This window comes from Pezoporus wallicus, unplaced genomic scaffold (genome assembly GCF_028554395.1).
Source record: "Pezoporus wallicus isolate ANWC-B61680 ecotype Strahan unplaced genomic scaffold, APGP_CSIRO_Pwel_v1 scaffold_6362, whole genome shotgun sequence".
Taxonomy (NCBI): domain Eukaryota; kingdom Metazoa; phylum Chordata; class Aves; order Psittaciformes; family Psittacidae; genus Pezoporus; species Pezoporus wallicus.
In genome coordinates, this window is record NW_026637663.1 from 8,951,775 (window position 1) to 8,978,587 (window position 26,813).

At 45.1% G+C, this 26,813-nt stretch overlaps 1 protein-coding gene and 1 long non-coding RNA gene across 2 annotated transcripts in view; both read left to right on the forward strand.

The window, feature by feature from the left end:
• Window position 1: 1 nt before the first annotated feature.
• LOC130598002 (uncharacterized) lies at window positions 2-1,378 on the forward strand. The gene is made up of 2 exons (XR_008971905.1): window positions 2-692; window positions 775-1,378. It is a non-coding gene; the product is annotated as an uncharacterized LOC130598002 (long non-coding RNA).
• Window positions 1,379-2,500: 1,122 nt separating this feature from the next.
• The window catches only part of DISC1 (DISC1 scaffold protein), a 230,930-nt gene continuing 206,617 nt past the window's right edge, over window positions 2,501-26,813 (forward strand). Inside the window, exons 1-2 of the mRNA XM_057407040.1 lie at window positions 2,501-2,835; window positions 6,941-7,149. The gene's annotated coding sequence lies outside the window, so the exon portion shown is untranslated. The remainder of the gene's footprint in view (window positions 2,836-6,940; window positions 7,150-26,813) is intronic.

Sequence of the window (26,813 nt, forward strand, 5' to 3'; positions counted from 1 at the left end):
GGACTTTCTAGTTACAGTTTGTGGGGTTCTGACTCTTCTCAAAGCTTTTTAGGTAGAGACATTTGTAGTTTTATCTGAGAGAATATTGTTTGCAGTGGTTAATTTGTAACCGAACATACTTTTTCTGATGTGCAAGAGAATAAATGTTTGACTTTGTCCTTTCAGTTTGGAATTTCCTGTATTGCTCCATTGTATCTTCCTTCAGAATTACCAGAATTTCCACTGCACTCTACACCACTGACTGTCCTTCGTGTGAGTCACCTCAAACTGTTGTGTTTGCTGTTAACAGTTTTTGGCAAGCACAGCAGTGTATTAAAAATGGTGAGGTACTGGTATTTAGCATTATCCATGTATTTCTGCTGACCTGTTTTTTGAGTATTTGGGTTCTATACTCATAGCTAAAATAATGTACCTATCTATGTGTAAGTTCATTCCTTGTCTTGAAACTGGGGTAGTCTCAAAGGTGCCATGTAACTGTAAATTTTTTCTGATTAATGCTTTTGCAAATGAAACTGAAACTATGTCAACTTTTTGCCAGTTGATAGTGAAGCTAATTGCACCAGGTAAATACTGCTGTGCACTCATTATTTTTGAGCTCTGTTTAAATTGAGCTTTGTTCAAGTTAACACTGGTACTTCACAGTTTTGACATGAGCTAGAAAATCCACAAAAATAAAATTGTGGAATATATTGGTTTGCATTTTTTGTAATACAGTTTAATGCAGAATCTGACATCTTTCTGTCTGTAGACAAAAGCATAAGGCTTTTCAAGTAGCAGGTTTTGGCCAAAACAAACGCGGTGTGGTGTTGGAAGTCTGTTCTCCATTGTTTGTGCTGCCCTGAGGACCTCCAGTGGGGTTGAACTGGTATAAGTGGGAAAGGGCTAGCCAAGCTTTAAATATCTGTTAGCAGGAACTATATCATGTGCACGTTCCTATGGAAAGGAAATTGCAAACAGAAATAAGGCATACATTCTGATTTCCACATTTATCTTTGAGGTGAGTATGTCACCACTGGCAAAAAATCAGGGCTTTCTGCCGGTGTCTGAAGTTATGAAAGTCTGATAACGTACATTATGCTAAAGGAAAACAGATAAAACAACATGATCTTTAGACTTCAGGAAATAGGCCTCCCAACTGTAATTGAAAATACTGCATGTTCTTTATTTCCACTTCCATATACTGTGATAGTGCCAATATTTTTCCCATGAGCATGTCCTGAATAGCTGGGACCATCTGATACATGGATAGGAATGGGTAAATACATTTCTATCACATTTTTCCATTGTTTCCACATAAAGCAATATATGGTGGGTTGAACAAGGAGTGGCTTTTTTCCTATTGTTAAATACTATTTTTTACAATAAATTCTAAAAACTAGTCACTGCCTATACTTGGTCCTTTTGCCTGTTGGTCCCAGCAGCAGATAATGATGTGAGTTTCCCACTGTGCAGGACTGGACTTGTAAGTTTCACTCCATTCCTATGTCCATACTTGGAGGGACACTTTATAATCCTGAATCTCTTTTCTCTTTCTCCCTTAACTTTATTCTGTGAAGTCTAAAAAAGAGCTAGGAGAGAAACTTCATGTGATTCTCTTGTATTAAAAAAATGCAAAGGATTCAGATGACAAAACAAGTTTATCACTGGAATGAATCTGTAATGGCATCCATATTTTTACATCTCTCCTTGGTTTTCACCTGTTTCTTTTTCTTATGGGAAGAGGGGAAAGAAAGGAAAAGGATTTTTTTTTTTTTTATTTTCTTCCTTCCTCCTCTCCCCCCCTCCCAAAGTAAGCATGCAGTATTTCAGTTGATGCAGATAAGAGCATATGGTTCTGTGTCTTTTGGCACAGCTATGTTTACTGCAAGTAATTGCTTGCTGAGTGTATGTGTGTGAAGTGAAAGCAGGTATTATTACAGGCATTATGTGATATTAAACAGAGGTCTGTCAGTCTCTTGTCTGTCCTGGCAGCTATCAGGTGGAATTTAAAACTGTTCATGGCACAGTTTGAAAACGGGTGGGATGAACTCTAGCACGTGGCAGCGTGTGGCTGAGTTGTGTTCTGCTTCACTCTGTGGAATGAGCCCACAGCGGCCGCAGTGTAGTGAAAGAGCTCCTGCTTTTGTACAGTCATTCATTATCTTAAAATTACAGATACCTATAAAGAAAATTTTTTCCTTCCCCCTGGCAATCTTTATGTTAGAGGTTTTTGCAAAAAAATACATACTGTTTCTAATGATTTTGAAAAATAAATTTTCTTTAAGGCGAGAGAGAACTTCTTAATGACAGACATGATTTCTAACCTTCAGGCTGTCTGTCTGGAATCAGAAGCTGTGAATAATTTCTACTAGGGAGCAAAGTGTGTATGTGGTGTATTAAAACACCAGCACAGATGGGAAATAGCTAATGGCCTGCAAATGTCCTGCTCAAGGAAATATTTTCCCCAAAAAAACAATTACCCTGTAGCTATTTGAAAAGTGACAGACATATATCAGCAAAACAAGCAATGGCAATTTTCCCATTTCTTATCCCATTACTCTGTGGAGCTATTGATACGCTTGGTCTGTGGCCAGTACTGGACTACGTCATAGCAGATGTTTCACAAGGGCAGCTCTGCGTGCTAAAGATCGTTTGCTTTTCTACAATCATCTCCTTTCTCAGAAATGATTTTTCTTTACGTGTTAACTTTTTTCCTGACTATTAATTTGCAGTGAGGAAAATAAAGCCAGCCACAATTTGCTTTCCAGAACTGCCAGAGAAGTTATGCAAGAGAAACTTCCTGTTGACAGGACACGTATGTCTGTCTACTCAGAGCCCTGCTTACTTGGATTTTTGGTGAGTTTACTGAAAATCAAAATCAAAATTAAAATAGGACCTTTTATAATATTTAGCTTATTGTGTGCCTTATGGAATTCTATGGACCAGATTCTGGCACTGCCATCAAAGCATTTGCAATTTAAGAGTAGGCAGAAGAGTAGCCAAGACAAACAAAAAGAAGATGGTAGCAAGGGAGGGGGAGATGAAGTGACAGGATTTTTACCAGAAGACTGTGCGTTGTCGTAGGTTGGTTTACCACTTCCCATTCTGGAAAAGAAACTAGTCAGAACTCCAGAAAGCCTGGAGTGTGATAGTAAAGGGTTAGCTGGGAAGGGCGAAGGCGGCGGAGAGGCAAAATGGAAGGAAGTGAGGTAGAGACAAAGGGGGGAAGAGTGGCAAGGAGTGGGACATCACAGAGGAAGAGCAGGCTGAGCTGCAGGGCAGCGGGTGCACATGGGGGTAGGGTGGGACTGGGGAGGACGTGGGACAGGAAGATGGCCCTGCAAAGAACTAGAAACAACACTTCAAAACCAGGTGACTCAGCTATAAAAGAGATTGGAGTTGACCGGAGAAACTGAATTTAAAACAACCAGATGGTTCCCAAGGCATCTATCTATCCGTGGGTTATAAATAAGGGGAACTTGATTTTCTGAGCAGTGGAGAACCTGCAGATCCGGGACTGAGAAGGGCTTGCAGGCTTCCAGCCAGTCTGCCGCAGATCAACAAGCTCTTAGTTCCCAGCCACCCAACTTCCCATGCATGTTCCCTTCCAGCCACCCAACTTCCCATGCATGTTCCCTTTGCTCCTGAATTGGTAGCCACAAACCTCGATGTGTGAACTACCACCATTTGCATGTTAGAGGCATGGTTAGATAGTTTTTCACATACAGGAATGCTTACTTTGACCACTATTTCCTTGTGTGCTGATTACTTGTCTGTTTTGCTGTCATTGCTGCTTCAACCCCGTTTCTTCCCTTTCTTTACTTATCCTTTCTTAGGCAGTACCATTCTTTTGAGCCATTGCCCATGTCCATCCTAGGGCTCAGTCCTTTCCTGGTTTAGCTGGAATTCTGGGGTAAAATGTCTCCATGCAGGAAGAGGAATTGGTTAGTTTCTTTGGTTTGTCTGTTTGCACCTTCAACTTCAGAAACAGTGCTCTGGCTGTGAGGGGAGAGGCCTGGTACATATGTCCCCGGCCTTGGTGCCATGTCAGGATGGATGGACGGGTGGGCAGATCTCATGTTGCTTTTGCAAGTGAGCAAACCTTACTTAGTCTGAGGTTTGCAATCATCATAAGCCAAGGTAAATTGCCTACAAACATAAAAGATGTTTCTTCTCCAGTCCTGCAGAAGATTATCTTTGAGGAGTCTGATTTCCCACCAACTCTACCTCTTTTACCTGACCTGTTAATCCCTTTGAAAGGCCCATTTGCAGAGCAAAGCAGAGGAGACTTGCTGCTGACTTCCGGAGCCAGTCATGGCTCCCTGAACCATGGCCGTGAGTGATGTGGTGTCTACCTTCCCAGGTCCTCCCACAGGCTGGGCAGGCTGGCACTGGTGTCCCTCCAGCCACCCAGGGGGCCTCAACTCCGAGCCTCCCCTATTGCGTTGTGCAGGCACATGGGTTCATCCTCTTTTTACCCCCCACCTTCTAGTGGTGGTATTTTCATGTCATGCAGATATTCATTCCTCCCAAAGAAAGAAGCTGCTGTGCGTGCTTTGCTCCTCCACTGACATAACAGGTCAGATGGCTTCTTGAGCCCATCATAAACTTTCTTGGCTGCTGGTGCAGTGCAGGTTTTATGGAGCATCATCTGTCTCTGGGAATTTCTCCCACAGCCCTGTACTTTCCTGCCACCTTGCCAGGCCCCTTTTAATCCAAAATGGTCTGAGCACTTTAATTCTTCCTCAAGGTCCTCTCTTCTGGAGGCCCCCACAAGAAGAGCTGACAAAGCTATGTGGAAATAGCCCAGGGTTTTACTAAAATGAGCTTTTGCACGCTTGGGGACAGGAACCAGGCAGGCAAAGGATGCATGTGAATAGACCGAGGTGTTTCGATGTCACAGGAATATTGTTCAGTGCTGTCAGTCTCATTTTAGGAGGGAGTGGGGGTTGTTCCTCTCCTTGCAGCAAGGACTGCTGGCTGATTTGCTTTGCGCACCTAAAGGGAGAGGTGACAGACAAGAGATGCAAGGGCTGTGAGGGAAGGTAGGTAAGATGTAAGATCACACAGCACATCAGTCTGGAGCCTCCACGCACCCAGCAGTGGGCAGCCGGGTCCGGTGTGTGCTGACACCTCGTGGTGCAAAACGGTTCCTTTGCCTTCCCCCAGACCTTTTTCTCCCACTTTTCGGCTCAGCCTTTACGCACGGAGGCTCCCAGTTGATGTGCTGCTGAAGAAACGTTGCTTTACAGGCGCAAAGCAGCGATAAGCAATTGATTTCAATTATTATTACTTAATTTGAGCTACTGCTGCAGTGTCCTACAAACTTGCAGTTACAGCGATGTTCTTGAGTCACATGGGATCAGTTCAGATTCTTACCTCTCTATAAAGCTTTTATCATCTATTAAATGTTGGGGTAATGTTCGCCAGGGTCCTGCTTTTAAAAAGAAGGGGAACTGTGGGCATTTGTGGCAAAAGACCTGAGAGTGTGTGTAAATCATAATATTCATAGTAAAGAACATAAAAGGTTTAAACCCAACCTTAGCAGGCCCTGCGTTCTACAAGAACTGATCTGGAAAAGCAGGGCACCTATAAGATTCCAATTAATTTTAGATATATGCTGTACTTTAACGTCTCTGGGCCTGCCCTCTTACTTAAAGGACGCATATTCGTCAGTTATTAGAGAACATGTATTTGTTCTGCCACCTAGTGTCCAGCTCTAGAAATACTCAAGCTTGTGGGTCAGTTACAAGTGGTGCATTGTTTGCTCTTTAAGTTCTTATAAATGCAGTTAGTGGTGTGGTTTAAGCTTCAATTTTATACTCGGGTAGGCCTCTGTTAGCAATAAGTTATACTCACTGTAAATCACACTGGTACTATAAGTGCTTTTGGGAATACCAGGGAATGGCTTATGTTTATTTTGTATCTCATCATATGTGGCATGGTGTTTGAATACAAATAAATAAAAAACCATAAGAAACTTCGACTGGACATGTTCTTGCAGACTTCTGAATTATACAAATACTCTTATTTGAACTAGATCTTTTAAGGAGTGCTAATAAGGATTTGTAGACTGGAGTCCTAAATTCCTTAGTTTATATTACAATCAAGCTACCCATACAAGAAAATGCAAGCCTTTTTTAGCTGTTGAACTCCTGGTATAAAATCAAATGCTTCTGCATGTGTGAATGTGCCTGTGTACTTCCCTGCCATGACTCTGGCTGCCACAGAAACCCTTCAGGTAGAAAGCACAAGTGGCTTCAAACTTTGTAGCATAAAAGAACTGGCTGTGCTGCACTCTGTGAACAGAGTAGGGCTGGGGCTGATGTTTAAGCCCTGGAACATTGCCCAGCTGATGCTAAAGGTGATTTGGTCCCTCTTGTTGTCCTGGTCCATCAGCTCTTCCTTGCCCTGTGCTTCTCAGTGGTGCCCCAGGCTGGGAGAGACCTGGTATGCACCACAGCAGAGGTGTCATGAATCACCCCTGCAGTGGGCTTTTGGAGGGGATAACACAACCAGGGTTGTTACTTGGGTTGCCCCAGTGCACCGGTAACAGTCACTTATGAAATTGCATCAACAGACTTAGAAATGGTGACACTGTCACCACAGATATTGATTTATTCTCCTAAAGGCCATTCAAGGGTAATTTAAGGGTCCTTCTCCTACAGAGCCTATTCAGAAGTGAGAACCTTCCCCTGTGGCTGAAAGCCATTGAACAGCACGCACTTCCTGCTTGTCCTACACCCAACTCCAGGGTGTTGGGCTATCTAAACCTGTGAGCAAGGCTGGTGTGTTTGAGCATGTGGCTGCAGACATCAACTGCTGCCCTGGCACTCTGCAATACAAAATTAGCCCTGTTTTATGTTATATTGTCACAGTTGTATCTGAGCATCTTTGGCTTTTTTGTAACTTAGCTGGGGGCCAGATACTCCATTCATGTTAACTTCTTTCTGGATTACAGCCACAAGAGGAAGGAGCTGCTAGTTTGTTTTAGAGCAGTTCCTGTGCCTGTGGAAGATCACAAGTTTTGGAGGGATTTATGTCTTTTTCCACCCCAGCTTAACAAAGACTGAGGTTTTGTATGGACTTCTGAATATATGGGATTCAACTTGCACTGTGGATAAAGCTAGGAGAGAATTGATGACCTCCCAGTCTTCTGGATAAACTCAGGTGAGATTCCAGCTGTTGTCTTCAGTAAAAACACTTTGAAATCCCTAGCCCTGGCAGGGAAGTTAGTGGCATCCCTCACCTGCTGAACCTCAACAGTCACATCCTGCTGCTTTGTCTTAGGTTAAAGCTCTCCCTGAAGTTATCAGGGGCTCTGAGATTGTTGCTCCCTCTGGGCAGCAGGGAAACAGAGATATAGGCATCTACAAAGGTGTCTCCGCATCTTGGCAGCCTCTCCATGTTTTTCCTTTGGCCTTGCTTCTTTTCCAATTGCTGCTTTTCCTTTGCTTTTGGAGTCACATTTTGTTGTAGGGTGTTACCATGGGGGTTTGCTGATGCAGCACCTGAAAACAGAATAACTGGTGTATGAGTACATACTTGTATTTTTGCCTTATTGATTGCCTGCTTCCCTCTCCACTTGTGCACATACAAGGAGCACACCTGTAAAGACATGGAGAAGGAGGTGTGCTGTGAGGTGAGAGTTTTCTCACAATGAGATATTCACTGTAGTAAAGACAACAGTTGACTGAAAAAATGCAGAAGAGCATTATGAGACTGCAGAGTGACAGGATGGGGAAGCAGATTGTAGGTAGATGTGAAGCGATACACATAGGGAAAAATAATCTCTGTGTGCCCCCTTCAAGATCAAAATATTGTGGTTTTTTTTTTTTTTCCATGAAAGTATCAAATCAATGCTTGTCAGCACACAAAAAATCCAGTCAAATGTTAGGAATTATTAGGAAAGGACTAGAAATAAAGACAAGGGTATGCTGTACAAATGTCACTGTATGAATCCCTGGATCACCTGCTTTTGAGTGTGACTCTGATCCCTCATCTCAAAAAGGATATAGAAGAACTGCACAAAGGTTCAGAGGAAAGCAGAAAGGATGACCAAAGTTAGGGATCAGATTCCCTATGAAAGGAAACTATGGAAGTCCAGTGGGCTGTAATCCTTCAGCCTGGAAAAATTACATTAGGGAGGGTATATAGAGATCTGTGGGATTATGTCTGCCATAAGGAAGGCGGATATGGAGGAACCTTTCACTGTTTCTGCTAAGAGACATCGTCAACTGCAGCTGTCCATAGCCAGGCTCAGAGCAAGCACCAGGAGCTTGTGCAGTGGGTGAGAGCTGTGAAAAACAGCCTGTCCTCTGGGCCAGCTGCTGCTGCTGGTGTTTCCTTCCTTCCTTCCAAGGAGGAGGATGCAGCAGGTCTCCTGAGGCCAGTTTGTGCAGAGGCAGCAACAGATATGGGGAGGGAGGATGCTGTGGCCATACTTACGCTGTCATATGTTTCAGCTCAGGAGAATAGAGTTTAAATAAGGTTTCTCAGGTCACTGAAGCCAAATGCTTTCTTTCTACCAGAGCTAGCTCTGTCTTCTGTCTTTCACCTCAAGCTCCCCCAGCAAACCGGTCGGGCTTCTCACACAGGGCTCAGGGCCAGCAGGAGGGCAGGGTGAAGGTGGCCACAGCTCAGAAGTGGTGGGGATCCAGACTATGCATGTAGCAACGTGCAGGAGAGACAACTTGGCCACCTCAGCACAAAGCTACAACTGAACGTGCTTCAAGCACAGCTTTACAGCTCGAACAGGACCCTTACAGCATCCCCAGGCTTGACCTGAGCTCTCGCCTTGCCACAAAACTCGCACCGCTCAAGCTAATGTAGGGCGTGATGTCGATGTCCTTAAGTTGTTTGTCTCTGTTTGCAACAGGCTTGTATTGATTTAGGTTAATTTGGTTACCCCCAAAAAGGGTTGTGCTGATTGCTCTAAATAGATTAAATAGTGATTTTAGTTAAATTGGTGGCAGGCTTGTGTGTAGACAGGGCCTGGAGCTTTGTAAGCTAATGACTTGGCAGGAGTGCAATGAGGGTTTTCAGACAGTTGAGACCAAGCTGTTGTTTTAAATAGAAGACCTTAAGTGTTACTATTCTAGTAAATGGTCCCCAAATGTGATAATTTTCCACCAACTTGGGCTCCTTCTGCATCCTGGCAGATCTCTTTGCTCCCTCTCACTTTTCTGATAATAATTTGAGAAGTGTACTCCAAATAGATTTTGGATTAAATCCAACTGTAAAACATGGAAAAATGTCAATTTTTGGCAAGATTTTCTGATTTTTGTCCACTCCCAGCCTGCTGAAATTCCCACATTTTTGGCAATGGGGGAAAAAAAGTTTGTCTTCATTTTCATAAAAATTCAGATAGAAGAAAAATTCAAATGCGCCTGGCTCCTGTCGACAGCATGGACTTTTCCCCACAAGTGACATATGGGAGGAGGACAGGTCCAGAAGCAGCCACTCCTTAATTTCTTCTCTCAGAAAAGAGCAAAGGTGAGATTAGCTGTTGGTCATTAAGTCTTTCGTGGCTCTATCATCTCCTTGAAGACACTGTATCTGCATAAGGTGTTGCCTGCCTTCCTCTGAACCAGCTGACTTAACTTCTGCCAAGTGAATCTGCCTGCACAGGTCTTTTCTCTACCAAATCCCATTTTGATCTATCTGCTTTGGCTTTTGTTTGTCACGTTTGGACCGACATCTGAAAAGAGCATGACCAAAAAGTCCAAACCAAAGAGTCACTAAGCCTTGGTTGTCTTTCAGGGAAGCCTACTGAGATACTGAATAGCTCTTATTTCAGAAAGCAACAGACCAGCAGGTAGGCTGTGATCCCTTTTCCGTCTTGGGCAGGTTCATGTAACCAGAAGCAGAAGGTTGGTGATAAGAATGGAGGAGACCTCATGCATCAGAGGACAGAGAGAACAGGAGGAAGGAAAAGGTCAGGGCTACCAGCAGGGCAGCAACTAGATACCAAGAACCTGAGTTACCTAGAGGAATGAGTACATGGTATCCCAGTGTGCACTAAGATGAATCTTGGAAAGAGGTTTCTATACCACTACTGCATGTCAGATCCTGGACTGCTTTATGCATTCCTAGTTCCTGGAAGTTGGACTCCAATAACCTGGAGCACATGTAGAGGTGAAGCTGTGGGAAAATGACAAGACACAGATCAGGCAAATCAGGTGTTAGAGCATTTATGGAGGAGCTGGGTTACCCACAAGGAGTAACAAACTGGTTCTTTGTCCAAGGCATAGACCAAAGAGATCAAAGGAATCAGCACCATAAAAGCAAGCGGGTTGTGTGTGACCCAACTGCAGCAGCTTGCTGGGTGCAGTGGTCAGTAAGGGATAGGGAAGGGTGAAAGCACAGGCACGAGGCAGTTCCACAGCCATGAACTTGCAGTCTGTGACAATAAGCACTGTGGAAGCCATCCCCATCTTCACTGACCCCCTCGCCAGAGCAACCTGCCCATGGATGAATACCCTTTCACACCTCCTCCTAACTTTCAATGTGTCCCCAACTGTTCATGCAACCCCCTGGGCCTGCAACTGCACTCATCCCTCTCACATACATCATTGCCCATGACCAGAGTGTACTGGCATCAAAGGAGCACTGATGAGTTGTTCTTTTGTGAGGGAAAGGGAGTGCACTCCACTATGAACTTAAGATAAGGATACAGAGCGTGGCAAAGAAGGACCCTGGATCCATATGCTTCCCAGACTCCCACTCATTCCCATTCATCACCCAGGATGTAACATCCAGCCCCTACAAACTAAACCTTCATCAGAAGCCTGAAGCTCTTCCCCATCTTGTATCTGGCTCTACAGCCTCATTGAGTAAGGCTCTGGGGCTGATCACTGAGACATATTATCCAAGTCCAGAGGCTTGAGGGTAGAGATAGTATGATCTGCTTGCCTTGAACACCTGAAATGTAGATGAACAGATCTAAACCAAACTGACCAAAACATCTGCAGAGAGCTGATGGGACACCCAGGCTGGGAATAAGGCCATTTTCCCCCTCCTTCCATTTGCCATCTGGTGGTGTCTGAGAGCTCCTTCTGGACAGCCTCAAAGCTACTCCAGGCTCACAGCAGAAAACCTGCCTGTGGGGGATGCCCTGCCCTGGAACACAGCTCTCCCTGGGCTATGAGTGGTAAACCAAACTCGGATCAGAACGGCTGGCTTTGCTACAGAAGACTACAAAGCTCACAATGAATAAAAGAATATCCTACAAAATCCTCCTTCAGACTTCCCTGAGCCTCTTCCATGGAACAATTAGTGGATGCTCTTGTTTTGAACTCTGTGACTCACTCCTGTGATTCTGCTGTGGCCTGGGATCACTCAGTCACTTAATGCGACGGGGGAAACAGGCAATTGTGAGAGTTTCCTCTCCGCCTCCCTCAGCCTCCCGCTGCAGCTCTGCAGCATGTTATTCTTCAGCGCCATGCGACCGCAGTCTGGATGCTCGCATCCCACATGTGCTGGCTCAGCCTTCAGGCAACGCTTCCTCACAGTGAGCAGGAAGGTTTCCCAAAGAGAAAAAGCATCTCACTGTGTTTTACAGTACTTCGTAATCCCAGCTGCAAGGGCAGGCCTTTTACCATGGTCTTAATAGTTAAGCTGCGGCTTGGCTCTACTACAGCTTTATTTCTAATATGGTGTATTCACTGTGTGTACATGTGTTTGTGTATTTGTTAAAGCTCCATTAAAGATAATAGGCTCTATTAAAGTGATTACACTGGCTAATGGCTCCCACATTATTTCTCTTAACCATATTTAACTTTTCCAGTCGGCAGTGTATTTACTGTTAGGAACTAGTGATTTTTAATCACTGGATTTGCACAACATATGCATTTGTGTAACTTTCCAAGTAGATACAAAAGGCATTTCACAATTAAACCAAAAGTGCTTCCAAAGACTGGATATGTTTGGGTGCTTCTTTGTGCTTACCTTGCCTTGGTCATGCTGTAGTAATTTTGGCAACAGAGCAAGGGAAAACCCTGAATGATTTTCCAACTATGCTGCAGTGTCCTTCACACAGGGCTTCCTCCAGTCCCAGGAGGGTGGCTCAGCCAGTGGCTCCTGCAGCCGCAGGCAGCAGCTGCTCCTTTGTCAGGGTCTGGGGCTGAGAGCTCCTCTGCGTGATGCTCAGTATTCTCACTTGTCTGCTTTTGACCTCCCTCTGCCTGATCTCTTCTCTCAAACACTTTCCCCCCTTAGTCTCTTTGCTACTTCCCTTCGGTGGTTGCTTTCCCTGTTACCGCTCAGCTGAATTTCTTTCAATTTCTTACCCCTTTTCTCTTTTAGCTTCCCTTTTTCTCTTGCTTTTCCCTCTTCCAAACCACATGCACCACTTTCTCCCTTTCTGGTCATTTTCCCAAGGGCTGAATCACAGCAGCTCTGTTTTCATGGCTGTTCGTATGGTCCAGTCATCTCCCACATCTTGGGGCACTCAGCTGAGGAAGGTGACCTTCCTTGGCTCTCTCTGAAGTCCGTGGGGTGAGACTGGAGCCTCCAGAAGGTCACTCAGTTTTTAAGGCTGTCAAAAGACCTTGTGAAGACTGATCTCCTGCCATGGTCTGCCAATAAGATAAATATCCTAATTTATGAGCTTTGAACTGGGGACAAAAGTTAGTACAAATCCTGCTTTTGCACAGTCTTTTGGCATATGTCAGATGGATAGGGAGCACAAATTAGAGCACATTCCCTCTAACCGCCCTCCCAGGGGTCAGACTTTCCCCCACCCTAAATTCTCACCTCTGTGCTACAAAGTGTTTGGTCTGACTTCAATAAGCCAGTGAGCGTTTTTGATCCTGTTCCTTTTTCACTCTAAAAATAAGTATCATGTAAGGAATAAGGAAAGAAAAGTGAAAAGGGAAGCAAAACTTTCTCACCCAACCATTTTCAAGCAGGCATCTGCACAGTTTCCATGGCCTTTGTTTGCTGGGAAAATGTCTGCCAGGGGCTAGCTTGAACATTTTGAATGTTTAGCTTTTTCCATAGCAAATCACACAGGAACCATGAACTGCAAATGCAGCTTTATCTCCATCCAGACATTTGTTCCCAAAGGTATTTTACCAGTTCTCTGTGATCACACTGAGAAAATACAGGCAACATTACAACAACAGAGTCTCTCTGTACGCACGCTCTATTGCATACTGAAGTTGCTGACCAGTTGTTGTATGGTAAAGGTCTATTTTCTACGTAGAAATCTAGTCCTAGGATTTCACCTCCAGGATCATTATTGCTGGACCAGGAACACAAAAGCCTGTGAGTCACATGCTCCCCCCGCCCTTCCCTGGGCATCTCTTCCCCCCCTTCCCTTTTACAGCACAGGAGGGGTGACTGCTCCCCCCATGAAGGCCCCTGATCCCCAAGGCAGGCTCATGGGACCCTGTTTCCCACACTTAGCCCCTCTCCACAGGTCACTGGTGAAGGGAAAACTGTGTCCACATCCAAACGTTCTTTGGCCCAGAGAGCTCTTGAGAGTATTTTTGGTTCATTTTATTACTGACTGCAGGACATGATGTAACACAAAAGTGTAATTCCTTGGTCTTGTGTCTGACCAAGGTGGCTGTTGTGGTGGTGGCTGCTACGCTCTCTGTGGCTCTCCATGGTTCTCTGCTCCCTGCCTGCCATCCAGTGTGCAGCTGACCTGGTGGCTTTGATAATTAGACTTTTATTAGCCTGTTAAGTAAATGCTGGCATTGAGCCACTGGCAAGCTGTAAAGCTGACCGAACAATTGGAATAATAATTCACCCACCTTGAATGAGGTCCATTTAAACACGGTGCTTATTTCCTGAATGGAAATGAATCTCTTCTAAGGATTTGGTTTAGATTAATTCACTGCATGGTTTACTTCAGCCTATAATTTTACCACTGATACACAAAGTAGGTTCATAAATAGAGCAATGGGGTCTTGGCTGGGCTAGGAGATAGTGCTGTGCACTAATGTAAATTATAAATGTAGAGTTAGAAAACCTAACAAGCCCAGCTGGCAAACTTCCATGTATTATCTCACAATAATTGCTTCCAGCCAGTAGATATTTTTGTACAGCAGAAGACAGGTTATTTATATTATATATTTAGCCTAAAACCGTAGTAACATCCTCTGGCAAAGGTATTATCTGATGGTGTCTGAAATGGAACCAGCTTTCCTCTTTCCAGGCATTAACAAATGAAAATCTTTGTGTCATCTGATGGCATTTCCGGAACTGGAGAATAAAATTTTTAATATGTATAGTTTATTTCTTAAAAAGTAAATCTATTTTTGACAACCAGATTTCCCAGAATTGTTATGTGTGGTTCGTAAAACTGACCAGAGAAATATTTCCTTTATGATTCTAATCAGGCAGAAACAACAGTACCACCAGCAGGACTGGCTCTTGGTTTAGCACAGTCAGAAAAGAACCTGTGAACAAGCGAGGCACGTGAAGGTCACAGCAGAGGTTATGTTTCTTCCTGTTAGCTCAGAAATGCCTGGATGCCTCCTACATTGCCCATCTGCGCATTCTCAGGCAAGCACTATAGTAGTGAAGATGTTAGGCCAACAACCAGGAAGACTAACAGGTATGTTTCAGAAATCTTAGACAGAGACAAAACTTAGTGAGGGGCCAGGCTCACTACTCAGTGTAGCTGTTCCATCTTCCAGTGGCAATAAAGAATGAGCGTTGTGGTTTAACCCCAGCCAGTGGCTAAGCCCCACACAGACACTTGCTCATTACCTGCAGTGGGATGGGGAGAGAATCAGGAAAGTAAAAGTCAGAAAACACATGGATTGAGATAAAGACAGTTTAATAGGTGAAGCAAAAGCTGTGCATATGAGCAAAGCAAAACTAGGAATTCAATCACTTCCCATCAGCAAGCAAGTGTCCAGCCATCCCCAGGACAGCAGGGCTCCATTATATGTAGTTGTTACTTGGGAAGATAAACGCCATCACTCCAAATGTCCCTCCTTTCCTTCCTCTTTCTCCAGCTTTATGTTCTGAGCATGACACCATATGGTCTGGGATATCCCTTGGGACAGTTGGGGTCAGCTGTTCCAGCTGTGTCACCTCCCAGCTTCTTGTGCAGCCCCAGCCCACTCACTGGTGGGATGGGGTGAGAAGAAAAGGCCTTGACTCTGTCTAAGCACTGCTCAGCAGTGACTAAAACATCCCTTAATTATCAACTCTGTTTCCAGCATGAATCCAAAATAGAGGCCCATACCAGCTACTATGAGGAAAATTATCCCAGCCTTGAGATTTATGATCTCATGTGCATTCCAGTCTTTCAATAACTTGAGAAGATGTCACGAATATTAAGCAATTGGTTGGCCTGGGTTGCCTGCTCCCTTTCTAGTCACAGGTCGTGGCCAAGGAAGTCTCTGCCAGTGTTTGGGTTAGGTGACTATTAGGTCCTGGCACAACCCCAGAAGTTCAGGCTGTGCTAATGACAGGCTCCTCAATAAAGGAGGCTGGCCTCAGGGAACTCAAGGCAGATCAGCTTAACCTCTGCCCTGGACAAAGTCGCTAAAAATAACTTAATTACTGGTAAAGAACCCAATTAGTTGCGAACTGAAGATGCTGATGTGGTAAGTGCAGAAGGCATCAATGAGAACAAGCCTTGTCTGGTCTGAGGCTCAGTATTCAGTGCTGATGAGAGCAGAAGCTTGGTGAAAGTGGACCATCATAATGTAAGGTTTCTGACAGTTATTTGGACAAGTATCACGCAACAGCCTGATTTAATAAAAAATAAAGTAGAACTGTGTAAGACTGAAATATTCGGTAGTCTGAGACCTGGTGGGTTGAAAAGGTGCAGTTGCCCAAGGAGAACTGCTAAGGAATGGGAGTTACTGTAGTGATGTCTGCGTGGAGCAGTACAAGACTTATTGCTGGTTTTGTCAAGATCTGAGAATAAACATAACATTTCTGCTAAGACATCAGATATGCAAACGCTGGCCAGGCGGCAAGTAATGCTAAAGGGTCCCCTAGAATGGCTAGGATTGCTCAGTAGAGAGCTCATCCAGGCAAGTGATGTCTTAGTACAGTCCTAAGATACCAAGCTAAATTAGACATCTAAAAAGCAGGAACAGAGGCTGTACTTACAGGAGGTGGTTTTCAGAGGGTAAGCAGTGACTCTGAAATACTTTCAAGAGCTCAGAAGAGAGAAGCAACTCAGTAGGAACTCCCAGTGTGATGGAAGAAAAGGTGTTGACTGTCTCTGGATATGCAATTGGTGAGAAGTGGGTAGTGATCAAAGCCCCACATGAAACCATCTGTGGAACATGTATCCCGCTGGAGTGTTCCCACTGAAAAAGAAGACTGAAGGGTTTTCTGTCAGCAGATCAGAGTCATAGAAATAGTTCAAGAACTGGGAAAAAAGACCTTTCATCAGCTACTGTAGAGTTCACTTTATTTAGTTTAGTCAAAGGAAGAAGATAGCAGCCTTCATCACCTAGGGTAAAAACACTTACACTGGGGTAAAACCAGAAGGTGGGATTCAATCACCTAAACACAGTCACTTGCAGCACATTAGATGCCGGATGTGTGACTCCTCCTTTGGGCAGGGAGAAGGATGAGATGAACTCTCAAGACCCTGCTCAATCCTATGTTTGGGAATCTGCTGGATATGCCGCAAGCTTGGATTTAGGCACATTGTGAACTCCAGACATTAAGCCCTTCAGTCTTCCTATGTCAGCGAGTTCCCCCAGCTGCTCTGCAAGCTCTGCAGGTAACAGAAGAGTTGTTATAACACTGCAGCAGAAATCCCTTGGAATTACTGCTAACACAGTCACATGCAATCAGAGAATAACCTGCGGTTCCTGATGTAAACTCCAAGGACAGTCTCAGCACAGATGTATGTGAATCAAGTTGAATTTGAAGCCAGACTCCATTCTCTAGCTGGAGACCCAATGCACTGGGCTTTCAAATCCCTGACTGTGGTCCTTCTCTGGCACCCTTTGGATTTCTGGCAGGCAGGGAACATGCCTCACATATTCGTACTTTTATTATCTTTTATTTCTGCTTAATACATCATTTAAATGTTCCAACATAAGGTATATTGACATGAAAATGGGAAAAATAAAGGTGGCAGGAACTCGTTGCCAGAGCTAACATGTTTGACTGCTTTTTGTGCCTAGGCACGTGAGCAGCTCTGAGGGGCCTCTTGCGGCACAGCACACTTGCCTTCTCAGTGCCCACTGTTCCTTTGGGCATGGCAGTCATGCTGCAGGCAAGTCACAGGATCATCCCTCTGCCAGCACTTTGCCTGCACAGCAGCACCAGCAGGTCATTTGACAGCATAATGCAGTTAGCTGGGGACTGATAGCGTGGGGAAGCCAGCAAGAGCAGCTGTGTTCCAGTGCTGTATCATGGGACAAGCTATTGCCACAGCTCTGGGAAGGTGGCAGGTGTCTGTGAGGGACTCTGCCAGTGTCACTGTGACTGCCCACACCCCAGGCCTTCCCCTCTATGTGATCCACTCAATCCACACAGAAAAATGGATGTATACAATGGATGTATACAGTGATAATCTCATGAGGAAGGTGACATGTTAAGGTCTATTAAAATGACTGCTACAGCCACATAACGATAAATCCAAATCTGAATTCACACATGCTGTGAAAAAAAACAACCCCCCCCCCCCCCAAATAATAATGACAGTTCAATAGAAAATAATTCTGTATCCAGATGTAAAAAGATGGATGCAGGAAAAGTGGTTCCCTTACTGGTTGTACTGTAACATTTAAAAAATCTTGTGACAAGCAGTAGAAACTAAAGAGTGTGAGACTAATAAATTTGAGACAATTTGGGATTTGGGGGGGGGGGGGGTAGTACAGTAAAAAGGATAGCTGCTGAGAAAAAATATGCTTATTCTGCTTTTTAAACCACGATTGTTCCTGATTTCTCCCAGTTTTGTTCTTAGTTGATGTACTGACTTAGAATTATGGCTGGTCCACACTACTATTGAGTAAAGGGCCCTAAAGTTCAATTTTAAAGCCTGGAGAACAGCAATATGAATTCTCAGCTTGTTTGCGAGTGATCAGGTGTCTCTGGGGAAGGTTCAAGTTTTCTTGAACTGATTTAAGTTTATAGGGAGGCATCCAGGGAAAATAAATACCCAAAGGCTTAACTCTTTTGATTTGTATATCCACTGGATTAGGCCTTCAAACGTTTTTGAGTTATCCATAATATATGAGTCTTAATCCCATAAATATTTTGAACTGAGTGGTAATGAACTGTCAGCTTTACGCTTGTTTTGAAGTCTACCCTGACACCAGTTGAGGCACTGTCTTTGGAACAGGATCAGAAAACAATGCCAGCAGCATCTACAGCTGCTCCGTTACAGCTGCGGATGAACAAGGAAAAAGATGATTCTGGAAAGTGAAATGTATTCACCTGTAACAACAATCGCAGTAAAGTCTCATCAGTTCCATTCAGATTCGCATGTTTTGTGAAAGTTTTATACAGTTGCTTATTATTTTTAACAAAATTCTGGTGTAGCTGAAGTCTCTAGGAGCTCTGTGGGAACTCCTACTAACTCAGACTGTGACTTAACTTTTGCGTTAAGCACTTCAATTGGCTTATCTATCATAAAGATTACCTGTATGCTAATCATATCACAAAGCAAGTTCCAGAGTTATTACCTTCAGAGTTAACTAAAGCACAATCAAAGTTAGAACACCTCATTCTGGATAGGGCATGGCAGTATACCTAAGCTACACACTGATTAAAGTTGTGAAAAAACAATTACTTCAGTTCTGTGGATGAACTAAAGATATATACTTAAAAGTTCTTTGCAGATTAACCCAAAATGCCCTTGCTTTTCACAGAATCACAGAATCCTAAGGGTTGGAAGGGACCTCAAAAGATCATCTAGTCCAACACTCCTGCAAGAGCAGGGTAACCTAGAGTACATCACACAGGAACTTGTCCAGGCAGGCCTTGAATATCTCCAACATAGGAGACTCCACAAACCCCCTGGACAACCTGTTCCAGTGCTCTGTCACTCTCACAGTAAAGAGATTTTTCCTGATGTTCACATGGAACCTCCTATGCTCCAGTTTACACCCATTGCCCCTTGTCCTATCACTGGACATCACTGAAAAAACCCTAGCTCCATCATCCTGACACTCACCCTTTACATATTTGTAAACATTGATGAGGTCACCCCTCAGTCTCCTCTTCTCCAAGCTAAAGAGTCCCAGCTCCCTCAGCCTCTCCTCATAAGGGAGTTGTTCCACTCCTTTAATCATCTTAGTTGCCCTGCGCTGGACTCTTTCAAGCAATTCCCTGTCCTTCTTGAACTGAGGGGCCCAGAACTGGACACAATATTCCAGATGCGGCCTCACCAAGGCAGAGTAGAGGGGGAGGAGAACCTCTCTTGACCTACTAACCACACCCTTTCTAATGCACCCTAGGATGCCATTGGCCTTCTTGGCCACAAGGGCACATTGCTGGCTCATGGTCATCCTCCTATCCACCAGGACCCCAGGTCCCTTTCCCCTTCGCTACTGTCCAGCAGGTCAACCCCCAACCTGTACTGGTACATGGGGCTGCTCTTCCCCAGATGCAAGACTACATTCACCCTTGTTGAATTTCATCAAGTTCCTCTCTGCCCAACTCTCCAGCCTGTCCAGGACTCGCTGAATGGCAACACAGCCCTCTGGTGTGTCAGCCACTCCTCCCAGTTTAGTATCATCAGCGAACTTGCTGAGGGTGCATTCAGTTCCCTCATCCAAGTCGTTGATGAAAATATTAAACAGCACTGGTCCCAGCACTGACCCCTGAGGGACTCCACTAGTCACAGACCTCCAGATAGATTCTGCCCCATTGACCACAACTCTCTGCCTTCTTCCTTTTGACCAGTTCTTGATCCACCTCACTACCTGATCATCAAGCCCACACTTCCTTAGCTTATCTATGAGGATGCTGTGGGAGACAGTATCAAATGCCTTACTGAAATCAAGAAAAAACACATCTACCGCTCTACCATCATCCATCCATATAGTTACTTGTTCATAGAAGGCTATAAGGTTGGTCAAACATGACTTCCCCTTGGTAAAACCATGTTGGCTGCTCTTAATGACCCCCTCATCCTTGATATGTCTAGAGATGGTGTCAAGAATAAGTTGTTCCATCACCTTTCCAGGGATGGAGGTAAGGCTGACCGGTCTGTAATTACCCGGGTCCTCCTTCTTGCCCGTCTTATAGACTGGCGTGACATTTGCCATCCTCCAATCCTCAGGCACCTCACCTGTTTCCCACGACTTACCAAAGATGATGGAGAGTGGCTCAGCAATGACCTCCGCCAGCTCCCTCAGCACCCGCGGGTGTATTCCATCCGGACCCATCGATTTATAGATGTCCAGATTACTTAACTGATCCCTAACCCAATCCTCATCTACCAAAGCAAACTCCTCCTTTATCCTGCCTCCTTCCGGGGCTACAGGAATCTGGGTCCCCCGGGGAGAGTCTGCAGGAGTAAAGACAGAGGCAAAGAAGGCATTCAACACCTCTGCCTTCTTTATATCCTCTGTCTCCAGGGCACCCACCTCATTCAGCAGTGGGCCTATACTGCTTCTTGTGTTAGTTTTATTCGCTATGTATTTGAAGAAGCTTTTACTGTTTTCCAATGGAAAACAACCCTTTGGGGATGAACTTCACCACTGAAAGTGAAATGAGTGCTTCTGATTCTGAACATTTAAAGTGAAAATGAAAGAAAAGTGGAAGAAAGTGTTAGTTTTTGCTGCAAAGCTGTTATTGAGGGGAAAGAAAAAGTGCAGAGCTGAGCTGTGAGGGTATGTAGGTGAAAAGGAAGCAGCTCAGAGGCTGCGGCTCCAGCAGGACCAGGTAACGGAAAAGTACTGGCCAGGATCTGGCTTCTGCAGAGGGCTGCAATGTGAGGAGCAGGAGCCAACGGCCACAGCAAACCACTGAGCTAAGCTGCCATCTCCCAGCCAGCCATGATTACCTTCATCCCTTATCCTGAGTCTTCCGGTGAGATATGGCAGCTTGGCTGGGTGTCCTACCTCCTCATGGACACAGATATCTGGTCTGTACCAGCCCATGCTGCTGCTCTGCCCTAGCCACCCCTGCCTGGCCTCCTATCTCATTGCAGCTTCCCTAGTCTGTGCTGAAGCCATGCTCCAAAAGATGCCATGCAAATCGTTTTCAAATTGAAGGAGAGATGATGAAAAGAACAGCTTGAGAAAAATCATATTAGAGTATGAGGACATGAGCATGATGGCTATTTACTCTTCTGCTGCAGTGCCACATATAAGCATAGCTTGAAAAGATTAAGATGTCTTGAACCTGGAGAGATAAAATTAGTAAGTCTAACATGTCTGGGCTTTCCTCATTTTTATGCTAGGAAAAGCCTCCCCCCCCCGAATTTGACTTGAATTCACAAGTAGAGTTGGCTTCCCTTCAGTGGTATGTTTTGGTGAGTACACTATTTACTACTGAAATAGAAAAGGTCTCTGGTGTAGCAGTGATGGGGTAAAAAATGAAAAACAAAGATGAATGTAAGAAGAAGAAAAGCAGAGTTTGCAGCTGAGCTATGAGATGAAGCAGAGGTCATAAGGGACAGAGCTACAGGAAATCTGTTCACTATGGCAGCAGGTGCAGGGGGGAGCTCTCATACACTGATATCAATTGAAAGCGAAGGTACCACACAAAGAAGCAGCTATGTGTAGACAATGAGAAGCAAAGAGGCCAAGATGAGGAGTGGAAAACAGAGGAGGCAATTCCGAGCTTCCATGAGGGCACAGGAAGTTGTTTGAGAAGAGGCAGCAGCCCTGCCTTCAGTACACAGGGAGGGATTGTTTGAATTTGGTGGGATTTCTGATGCAGCCTGTAATGCTGTATTTTCACAGTCGCTTTCAACTGGAGAAAGGGCTTTGGTGGGAAAAAAAGAAAAAGAGGTTTAAATCCACATCTGTTCCCAGTTTACTGTAGAGCCAGAGAAACGTTCTTGCAGCAAAAAGCGGGCAGTAGCACAGGGGAAGAGAAAGAAGGCACAACTGGAGAAGTAGTGGAGGGAGTAAGGCAGAGCCATTTCTTTAGGCAGCTGTGCCTGTATACACCATCATAATGAAAATTAAAAATCTAGACATAGCAAAACATTTCAGCTTCTTCCTCTATAACTTAAATTAGAAGATAGCCATATAGTATCAGCTCTTAGGTATGTTTCGTGTAATTTCTTACACCATCCATCTCACTCTAAATACTAAGTAGTGCCCAAAAATGCATTAGGGTAAACTGTAACTGGGTAGATTTCTCTGTAAGCTCTGGATGTCTCACCATGTCATTTTGATCAGACATTCCATGCAGGGCACAATTCAAACAGCATTAAAACCCAAGAATACTACTCTTACCTACCAGAAGTCTGTCTGCTTCCTGCATCGTTTTCTTCATGTGTCTCAAGTCTTCTGTAGAAACTATCTGCCATCTCCCTCCAACTCCATTCCAATGGTCTGACAATTGAATAAGGGTGATTGCCCAAAAGGCAGCTCCTTGCTTAGTAAAGGAACAGATTGCCATGTTCAATATATAAATATATATAACACACACACACATATTCACACATAGTGCTGATAATCTACTGAGGTAGTGACTTACAGTCTGCTGAGATTCCAAGGCCAGGTTGGATGGGGCTTTGAGCAACATCGTCTAGTGGAAGGTGTCCCTGCTCAGGGCAGGGGAGTTGGAACTGAGTGATCTTTAAGGTCCCTTCCAACCCAAACCATTCTGTGATTCTATGATTCTGTTGTGGTGGGAATTTTCTGTTAAATATGCACATTAATGTGAGTATACATGAGGCAAGGGAAAGTCACCTGAAGCAGACGTGTTGAAGTTTCGCATAAACTTTAACTCTTGGAACAGATTCAGAACAATGCAAAGAACCCATTAACAAGGTGTTGTTTTTTTTTTCCCTGAATATCGATCATGCCATGCCTCCTTTGATTATTAGTTTAGAGAATCAGCTTTGGACTGATTGGTAACCTCTGCTGTTCAACATTTCAGATGAAACAAGTCTGCTTCTGATTCTAAGCTATTTGAGGTAGCATTGTCGTGGTTTAAACCCAGTCAGGTAACTTGTTCACTCACTCCCAGTGAGTGGTGCCGAGCTGACAACAATCGAGGTCCATGTCCGTCTCCCCCCCCCCCCCCCCCCTGCACCGGGGCTCTCCCCTTCCCCGCTCCCAGAGGAACGGGGAGGAGGATCGAGAGAGTGCAACTCCTACGGGTTGAGACAAGAACAGTCCAGCAACAAATCACCACCGCTACTATCAGCTAAAACAATGATAAGGGAAAATAACAAGGGAAGAGAATATGATACCACCGGCCAAGAAAGCGAGTTCCACCCGGAAGCCCCTGTCCTTCCGGGTAACTCCCAGTTACCCCCCCACCCCGGGCATGACGTGCTGTGGCATGGAATACCTCCCCGGCTAGCCCGGGTCAGGCGCCCCGTCTCTGCTTCCTCACAGCTTCCCCTCCTCCCTGGCAGAGCATGAGCCTCACAGAGTCCTTGGTCAGGGTAAACATCACTTAGCAACAACCTAAAACATCGGCTTCACCAACACTGTTCTCAAACTAGAAGTCAAAACACAGCACTGCACCAGTTAACACAAAGGAAAAACATGACTGCTACTGCTGAACCCAGGACAAGCATGAACGAGGGCTGGCTGTAAAGACCTGGAGAAGGACTTTATGAGGCTGAATGACTGGACAATCAAAGAACAGATGAAATTCACTGTGTATAAATTGAATTGGCACCTATCAGTAAGAATAATCCTAGCCTCTCATATAAGATAAAAAGCTCTGAGATGACTGTTGCCACTGAGGAAGAAACTGTGAGGTTAGTAATATATCAGAAAATATCATCTAAGTGAGTGGCAGCAGTCAGAAAAAACAATCAGATGTTACAGACTATTGCTAAAGGAACATAGAACACAACAGGAAACATGAATAGCAGTACAAATCCATAGCTAACCTGTACCCTTACTTAGCACCATCATCCCAAAAAGCAGAAATAGAAAGATGTAGAGAGGAGCAACAAAGATAATCAAAGGTTTGGAGCCGCTTTTGTACAGGGTCAGTTTTTGAGTAGCTTAGCATCCCCCAGTTTGGAAAATGGATCACATGATCCCTTTTCATAACACATATGGAAATCATCAGCATTACGGGCACATTAGGAAAGCACAATATCTCACAGCTCTCAAAGACAGTGAGCCACAGAGCTCAGTGCTCAGAGCAAGCACAAAGAGCTGGTGCCTTGTGCAGTGGGTGAGACCTGGGGAAGCCCTCACCCATGGATGTTGAATGTGCAAAAGCTGAAGTGAGCTCAAGGGGAGGCTGGGTGAGCACTTGGAGAGCATGAGAGCCACCACAGAGTGCTGGCTCAACAAACCAAGTTGAGCTGAGGAAACCCCTGAGCACATATCAGTCAGAGAGTGGGAGAATCCAAAGGGGAAGTTTAGTGTGTACTGCCTTGTTCCTGCTGATGCTGAGGCAACTGCCATGGGTTTGAGCTGGACACAAGGCTTGGGCTAGATGGGCCCTTTGTCTGCATCAGTACAAATGCCTTTTACAACAGATTTCTCTCTGACTGGTGGGAGCTAGCACTGACATCATCTGAATCAGACTCACTGCAGCAAGGCTGAAGGAAGAAGGATGCATGGCTATTTTTGGCATGTGAGGCACAGCTGCTCTCTCTCTTCTCTCACAAGTCAGGAAGGGCACAGACTGGAACATGAGGTCAAAACTCCCTTTAGCATGTCCTGTATTTCTTAATAAATGGACTGAAACCAGAGAACATCAGTAAGCTGTCAGTTGTTAGAGAAACCTGAGCCTTTTTTTAGCAACTTTTCTGAATGTTATGAGAACTTCCTTGTGCGGAGGATGGTATTTTTAACTTACAATAGTATTTGATGCATCTGAGAAGGTAGAAGCATTCTTGTAGACTAGGATGGATAGAGGTCATCTTGAAAAACACTGATTTCTTGTGCATGGCTAATATAGTGGATATAGTGATTCATGGTTGAAGCAGATACTACTTTAGCAAAGGTAATAAAAAGCTGTAGTCAGTGGATAGTCATAAGCTTATATAAAGCTTGCAATTATGGGTACCAATAGAGAGAATACTGACAGTAAAGAAATACTAGGGACAGCAAAAGGTGATGCATGTGTTAACTAGGGAGAAGAAGATACAAGGGAAATTATGGAGGATTAAAATTATCTAAGGCACAAAACAGGAGAGGGTTTTTAGGAGAAAGTTATATTGTTGCAATGATCTGTGAGTTCACGGGGACAGCCTCAGGAAAGGTATAGTGATCTTCAAAAAAGGACTTGAAATTATCTGCTGTATATTGTTGTGTGTTAACTCTGGTAGGTAGCTAAGCCCCATGCAGCTCCTTGCTCATTCTCCCTGCCTTGGTGAGATGAGTACCACAAATGTAAAAGCGAGAAAATTCATGGATTGAGGTATAGACAGTTTAATAGGTAAATCAAAAGCTGCATGCACATAGCAAAATAAGGAATTCATTTGCTGCTTCCCATTGGCAGGCAGCTGTTGAGCCATCCTCAGGACAGCAGGGCTCCATCACACATAACAGTCACTTGGGAGGACAAACACCATCGCTCTCAGCATACCCCTCCCTTCCTTCTTCCACTCAACCTTTACTGCTGGGCATGATGCCATATGGATATATGGTCTGAGATATCCCTTTGGTCACTTGGGGTCAGCTGTCCCAGTTGTGTCCCCTCACAGCTTCTTGTGCAGCTGCAGCCCACTCGCAGGGCAGTCTGATTAGCAAAAAAGGCCTAGAGGCCAGTGTAAGCACTTCTCAGCAGTGACTAAACCATCCCTGAATTGTCAACACTGGTCACAAATCCAAACCAGAGCCCTACAATGAAGAAAATTGCCTCTATCCTAGCCAAACCCCATACATATATATATAAATGACAGCACAACAAAATGGAAAGGGTCTGTGTTTGACATCTAGATACAAAGCCAATAAAAATATGTATGAAGGGTTGGCTACTTGAAGCCAATGAATACCGTGCTATCCAACTGTACACACACTCTAATGAAGTCAGTATCTGACACACAACGCAGTGCCACAGCAGGCCTCATGAGCAGTCACACTATGGCTGTCAGACCCAACCAGTGCACAGTGCAGCTACCTTTGAAAGCAGATCGATTCCCAATAGTATATTTGGTATATATATTTGGTATAGCCGTATCACCATGATGCTCGGATGCGCAAGAGGGAGCCTGTATGCCTCTGTATGTGTGGCAGAGGTGGCTCTTCTTGTGCGCTAATCCCGTCAGGGTGATGCAGATGGGGAGTGCGAGCGTAGTCATCCTAACTTAATGCCGATGTGCTGCAGACCTGAGGGAGCAGAGACCCTACAGCCTGAGATCGCTGCACGGACAAGGGCCGGCCTTGCCCGAAGCGCGTTGCTCGCTGGGCCTGTGCACAGCTCCACACTGGGCCCAACCGCGGCCCACTCCCTCTCCAGGGCGGTGGAGCTGCCTGCGGCCCGCCTCCGGCTGGGAGGGGCCGGCGCCACGGCCGCTTTCCGCCCCGGTGAGGAACGGGGTGGAGGGGGGACCCGGGATGTGGCGGCTGCAGTCCCGGCCGGGCGGTACCGACAGGCGGCGCCGCGGCGGCAAGCTCAGGTGAGGGGGCGGCCTGAGGGCCCCGCGGCTGCTGACGGGGAGGGCGGCCCGGGCCGGCGGCGTGAGGAGGGGAGAGGGACATTCCCCTCCTCACGCCGTCAGCCCGGTGGGGCAGGTAACCCGGGACGGAGGAGAGCGACGCTGAGCCCTAATGGGGCCAGGGCTG